The sequence below is a fragment of the Dromaius novaehollandiae genome, chromosome W (genome assembly GCF_036370855.1).
Source record: "Dromaius novaehollandiae isolate bDroNov1 chromosome W, bDroNov1.hap1, whole genome shotgun sequence".
Taxonomy (NCBI): Eukaryota; Metazoa; Chordata; class Aves; order Casuariiformes; family Dromaiidae; genus Dromaius; species Dromaius novaehollandiae.
Window position 1 is genome coordinate 29,616,291 of NC_088130.1, and position 7,361 is coordinate 29,623,651.

The following is a 7,361-nucleotide window of genomic DNA, read 5'->3' on the forward strand; positions in this document are numbered from 1 at the left end:
GAGTCTTGCATGACTGTACCTTACTAACACATTTAGCTTTCTCTGAAGTGTAGGTTGCATTTCCTGAGTTAATAGCTGGTCATCACGAGAGTGCTGCAATCTTTTTTTTACCCCTTTCTTCCAGTTGTACTCCAGTTTAACTCAGCTATTTTTCCCTCTTGATTTTAACATATTCATGATGTCCCTACACTTTAAAATGTAGTGTTTAAGGAGAAATAGAGTGGTGAATAGAAGTGCTTTGATCAAGTCCAGTGAGCAAATGGAAGACATCACTTCAAATTGGTAATAAAATAACTTTCATCCTGCTGCTGGAGTGTTATGGACATACCTTGCATTCGAACAGGCTACTGACTGGATATGCCTGACCATGCGAGAAGTTACGAAAGTCAGCAGAACTTTTACTGCTGAATCATTTTAGCTTCAACCTCCAGCTTCAAAGCCATGTTTGGCTTGGGTTAATCAGAAAATTTCCAGCTAGCAAAGATTATTCAGAAAACATCAGTTCCCAGAGTTTGAAATATTTCATACTGAATATCTCACTGAAGAATTATTTTAATAGAAACCTACCTTGATTCTTGATGGATTTATCAAGGAACAAACCACAAGGCCCGTGTTCAGGAAAGTGAATTAATAGTGGTGAGTTCCTAAGAAAGGCAGTCTCACTGCTGTTGACAAGAGTAAAACTGAAAGGTCCACCCTTTCGCTGAGCAGTCACAGGATCCACAACTTCTGGAGAAGCTGAAAAACCACATCTGCCAGACTGGAAACAGTGATTTCTAAACAACATTTTATTTTCCACCACAACCGATAATCTTAAAAAAAGTCAGTAGCATTTTCCTTTTCCTCTCTTTGCTCTTTCATGTTCTCTGTTGCTTACTTAATGTAATGACCATTTCATCAAACATTTCTAAACGTTTCACTTTCATGCTCTCTAACAGCTGTATAATCAGATGAATCTGTGGAATTAAAAAACACTTTAAAGGAAGGGGTGAACTCATAAAGCGATGTTTTTTTTCCTCTCTCTCATTGAACTTGGTAAACTAAGTAGCTGATTTAAATCAGAAATGATTGAATGGAAGATACGCTTAAAGCAAGAATACTACTGAGCTACAGCATTCACTACAGGGAGCAGAATAACTTTAACGTCACAAACAGATTGCTACAAACCCCTCTCTCATCTTGCCGGTCCTGACGGAAGCACAGTGCTGAGCGGCTTGTACCTTTGTGCTGGTCTTGCAAAGATTTGGGGCAGGTCTAGCCAACGTTAGAACGTCCAGATCAAAATGGGATCAAGCTATATTTCTAGAGCTGCAGGAGCCATCAGAAATAATCTCCATAATTGCCTGATCAGTTTTGTACTCAGCTACAATATGCTTTACGTTTTGTTACAGGAATGAGGGACTTGGCTGAATTCCCTTCTCTCCAAAAAGAACAACGTACCAGAAATCTGCTCTGTGTAAATAGCATTGAATTATGTTTTGCCAAGAGAGATTGCCAAGTAGAGTAATGGATAAATGTAGTACAGCCACGGGGAAATAAAATGGAAATTCCTGCTTACTAGTGCCACAGGGATGCCTAAGTCTCACTTCACTGCCAGGTTCAGTACTAGTGCCACAGGGATGCCTAAGTCTCACTTCACTCCCAGGTTCAGTCCTGTCGCCCAGAACTGCAGTCCTCAGTGCTGGCGCGTTACCCAGGGACACTCACACCCCAGAGAAAACCCTCTACCCCAAAATACTCCAGAGTAACATCCCAGATGACATCCAGGATGCCTTCCATCTCACAGCCTTTGAGGGCAAACTTGGATGGGCGTCTGGCCCTGTGGACGTGACTCTCGGTCTCCAGACAACCCAATAAGCTACAGCAAGCGGTGGCACCTTATGGGAGCCGTACCTTGGTGCGTGCTCTTGTCCCCGTGCCCTGGGGGAGCAACCGGCCTTTCCCGCCCAGCCCTTGGAGGGAAGGGCAGCCGTCCAGGGGGCGAGGGGTGCTCGCCACGGCCTCCGGAGGTGGCCACTTCTCCGGCTTTGCTACTGGGAGGACCGAAACAGGAGTTTTCGCCTCCCACCAGGAAGCCCTTCCTCCTGAAGCGTGCCTGGTAGCACGTGCCACGGTGCACTTGTCCCAGAAGCCACCAACGCGCTGCATGGGACGAGGTACTGCTTCGCTTGTGTGAGGCTAGCAAGGCTGGAGCCCAGACAAAACGTGTGCAAGGCCTACCCATTTCACCATATACACTTGTCTCACGCCCAAGGTTTCACCTCCCTGCTCGTCCCAGGCCACACACCGACTCTTCCCACAGTCCCTGACTGCCCGACTGCCCGAGTCGGTGCCCCGAGCCCCATCCCAGGCGCAGGTGGCCGTGTGCTCTTGCAGCCCTGTTTCCCTTCCCTGCTTACTCTCTCCAGAAAAATCTGCTTTCAAATAACCCAAATATCTTCCAGCAAATTAATCTCCTTATATGTTTCTGCTTAATCTTTCTGCTCATGTCATCTGGTAACACAAAACAGATTGAGCAAAGGGTAGAGGGTAAAGGAAGCTGTGGCTTTTACACCTACAGGAGAGCCCAGTGCCCGAGCGGGGAGTATCAGTTCAGACCTGCTGGCGGTGTGGGTTAGTCGCAGTCTTGGCTTGGCCAGCAAGAAATGTTTTCCAGGTGAGTTTTGTGTGATGTAGAAACATAGTGTGGGGTAGAGACATCAAAACGGGGTTCGAGCCAGAGGCAGACGTTCAATTGGTCGGGGGTGAATCTGGCGCCCAGGCAGAGGAGCGCTGAGCTGGCGGCAGGTCTGCGTTCAGCCCTGAGCGCAAGCGGCGCAAACAGGGAAACAAAACTTCTTCCCCGTGAATTGAGATGTGTGCTCAAGCAGCGCCAGGGAGATGGTCCTTCTCTGCAGAGCACCGGGAACCTCCGCCTCCGCGTGCCGCGGGGGCACGACCAGCCCCGTGGGGCGGCACGGTGACGGCCGCCTGCACGACCGGCGAGCGGCCAGGGAACAAGCCAACCTGCGCCAGCCTCCGTGTCGCCACGCGACTCCTGAGCAGAGCTCAGACCAAAGCTGCGGGAGGGGACGGGCACGGGAAGGGGAGAGGGAGCTCACGGGGGTTTCAGGGCTCCACGCAGGGAGGCAGCAGGAGCGTCCTGCCGCCCTGCCTTTGCCCGCGCGCCTGGAGCGCCGTCCCGCTCGCTGCTGGGCTCCCGGTGCCGGGCAGGGCGGTGCGGGCGGCCCCGCCGCGGGAAGCAGGGCTCCACCGGCGGGGAGGTGAAAGCCGAATGCTTGCTCTGTGCCGCTTTAGAGGCAGTGGTGACGAAGGAGAAACGGAGAAGGAGGCCCTTCGGCGCATGACGGCAAGCTCTGGAAGACTAACCTGAGCTGCGGAAGGTCAGTCCTAGGGGCTGGACGAGCGCGTTCAGCAAGGCTGCTGCCGTGAAATGCCTGCTTCCTCAGGCCAGCATATCCCTGTTCATGCCTCTCGATGAAAACTACTAGCAATGAGGAACAACTGCAGCCAACTCGTTTTGATGCTTGGAAGTTATAACTGTTTGTAAGTTGGCAACCAGCACCTCAGACACACTTCGAAGGGTTGCTAAGAAAAGGGTGCAAAGACCCATGACGTCTCTGTGAGAGCGGCTATTTCAGTCGCTCGTGACCTTGAAGTTATTGAGCCTGTCCTTTCTCCTGGTCTTGTGAATCTCGAGTCACTGTGTGTTATACAGTACAAAATAAACCGAGGCTGATGTTTTCAACTCCACTTCTTCTTTTCTTTTTTTTTTTTTTGGGGGGGGGGGGTGGCGGCACTCTGATTCTCTAATTGAGGAGGGAGATTGAAAAGCAGCAAAATCACGGTTTACAGGATTGGAAGGGAACCTGCTGCCTTAGGCATGGCATCAGGCAGTTGCTTGCACTGACTGTATCCAGCCTTCGGTATGTACCAGCACTCACATAAGAGTAGCTCAGGCAGAGACCCATTGGCAACACACCTGACAGATACTAAAGCACTAAACAAGAGGTAAAATATTTTAAAGGGAAAGATAAACTGAAGAGAGTAGAAATTTAGGTACATTGCTTCCAGTAAAATATGCTGATATTCATAATATCAAGACTAAATAACTAGGAGACAGTAAGAATTTAGATGTGACATTTTCAAAATACATTTTTCTAGGACTCTGTCTGAAGTATATAGGATAGACAGATTTTTAAAAGAAGTTTGTGAGTTTCTGGAAGAAAGAGCCATCATTAGCTATGAGTATTTTTTAATTCCTTAGATTACAAATTATTTTGTGCTGGAGCTGAACAATATATAATTTCTATTGATACAAAAACATTTAGATCTTAATCAGCAAGAAAAAGGTTAAAATAGAGGCAGGTTCTTTGTACCAAGAACTTGCTCTGTAGCAGAAATAACCGTATTTCTATTGTAATATTATACCTTATTCCTACTCTCTCCAGCTTTTTCTATTGAACTATGAAGCTGACTTTCCTAACGGCTTGCAGATTGGAAATTATTTAGAAACACAGCAGTCCACAGATTCAGATTTCCTGTCCTCTTAGGCTCTTTCTGCCAAGTTGAAACTTTGAGAACCTCCTCACCCTGTTTTGTTTTTGTTGTAGCAGAAACGGCTGCTACAACCAGATCCCTATAAAACTCCGTGTCAAGAAAGCCAGGAAGGCTGGCCAGCCGCGCACGGCTTCGAGTTTGCTTTCCTCCACAGACATTCTCTCCTCTTCGCTTGTGTGCCAGATTTTATTTGAGAAGCCTTCCAGTAGAAACTGCGATGGTCTTCTTTAGCGCTTCTCTCCCTTACAACTTTCCTTTCTAGAACATTTTAGACTCTTCCTTTTTCTCCTCAATATTTTCTGGCTGTCAGAAACACTTAGGAAATGAATGACAGCCTGGTTCAGATGCACAAAATGTCGATAGCGACAATCTCCCCAAACTGGACATCTCTCCCTGCTGAGAGCTGATGATGATGACATATTTTGTCTTCAGCATTAGAACAACTTTCTCACTGTGAATCAGTTGCTTATAAATTATTTCATTCACTTAAGTCATGGTTGCAAAGAAAATACTTATAAATTTCATATGCAAAACAACTTTCCTGGTATTTAATATGTATCTTTTAACTGTGCTTGAATCAAGAGAGGTTGCTAGCTCAATTAGTGTAAACTCTGGCATTCTGAACTACAATGCCAGGGGGCCAGGCTTTACACATGGCTTTCTTATTATTAACAGGTACTCATTCCCCTGTCACAATCTCTGCATGAGAGCCATTGGGAGTCCAGTTTCAGAAGCCTCATTCTCAAACCATTTTGTCATATCTGACTTAATGGTGCATACCTGAGTAGCATTTTTCATATCTGTGAATTTTACAAATCTCACTACTCATTCAGTAATCAGCATCCGTACTCTTTAACCAGTAAAGTCTAAAGAAAATCAATAGAACCAGTCACTTTACTCCCAAACTTTGACCATATGGTTTGGTGTCGCTGTTTGTGAATACTCCGTCCTGGCTTCTCCTCAATTTCGTTGATCCTTTCTTGTGGCCTCTTCCCTCCAGCACTGCATTTACCTAAACCACACTTCCTATGTCAGCATGAGTCTCAGGCTCCTTAGCTCACAAAACACATGTAATATGTTCCTAAAACTGCAGTGAGGCCATGGGCAAGAGCAAAATCCCCCTTCAAGCCCATGTTTTGGTCTGGATTATCAGGGTTCAGAGCAATCATCTTCCATCTCATGCATCAGAAAGTGCTTCCTTCTCCTCCTGGCTGACATGAAGAAAAGAAAGATTAATGTCCCATGGCAAATCGCACAGCCTTGTGAAAGCATCTTGGCATTGATCTTTATCAACATCCCAGCATCAATACTTTGTTTCCCAGTTATGATTTTCTTGGAAATCTTTGCTGAAATCTGGAAAAGCCAGAAACACAAGTTTCCTCATACCCTCAGCTATGATACATAGTTTTAGCTTCTTTCTCCAATTAGCGCTTGGGGAACTCACATGGCTGATGGATTCCAAGCCATTTCTCATGTTCTTAGCACAAATGTCAGGAAATCAGGCCCTAAAGTTCTGTAAGATCACCAGAACTGGACCACATAGGGTCATGGTCTGGGAGTCCCCAGAGCTTTCATATCCTGTCATGGGATATTTCCTGAAGGTCTTGAGGAAGTATGAGATAGCTCCCTGACCTGTTTCTAGGAAACAAACTGGATAAAAACATCAGCATGTTGGAAAGGCATGTTGGACACGCTCTGCTGCAAACTCTACGGACCCTGAAAAGACCAAAGCATCCATCCTCTTTCAGGCTAAAAGGAGGAACCATATGGGTGCCCCCACCAGAACAGTGTGTTCAGCACCGTTTGCTGCTTCTCCCTGCTCCCTGGAGCTGGGTTGCTCCAGGCTGAATGTTGTCATGATTAATAAGTTTTGTGCACCTGCCTTTTGAGTATGCATAATAAATCAGGCCACCCCTAGAAGGTGCCAACACCCCTTTTCCCATTTTGGGCTGGTCACTGGCTCTATCCCCCACCTTCCCAGTGCAGTGCTTCTGAGCACGTCTGCAAGTGGGTGTTAAACCTCCAAGGAAATCTGAGCTTGACAGTGGGGAACCTGATTTCACGGGCTGTCTTTAGGTAGTGCTGAAGACTAGGCAATCTGCATTGCTCTCCGAGAGGCAGGTGTTTAACGGTGCTGCCCGAGTTGACAGTCTGCTCAAACTAAACTGAACTTTCTAAGCTTGGCTTCTAGAGCCCCCCCCCCCAAGATATACAGATTATATAAATATTTTAAAACAAATTGAGTAAAGGTTTGGCATGCAAAGCAGGAGATTAGAGAGTAATATTAATCCCTAATGACAGGGATTGCCACCCGTTTCCAGTGGTTAAAACCCTCTGTTGATCTAAAGAAAGTACTCTACTTCTGCTGATACCTTTCCAACAAAAAGAGTATTTGCTATGCTTTTGGTGAAATGCCTTGTTAAGTTTAATAAAAGGTGGCAAAATACTTAAAGTGTATGCAGATTATGTTTATGCAGTGAAACACTGATTATCATAGCAAATTAAAAAGTAAGCACACGCTTTGTGTTTTGATGTGTAACAGACCACAGAAATGGTTCAGATAAACTGAACAGGATGAAGAAAATTATTTTCCAGGATTATTTTCCTTGCTTAGATTTTAGAAGTAAACCCAGTTAATGAAACATATCATTTCCCAATCTCCCTTTAGCTTTTAATTTTGAAGAAAAAAGTGCATGCCTGAGCAATCACTGGCCTGAATGCAGTCATAAGGGAGGCAAAGTGCCTCTCTTAGACATCCAAACACTCGCCCGTTCCCGAGTCAGGACAGCCAGCCAGATAGA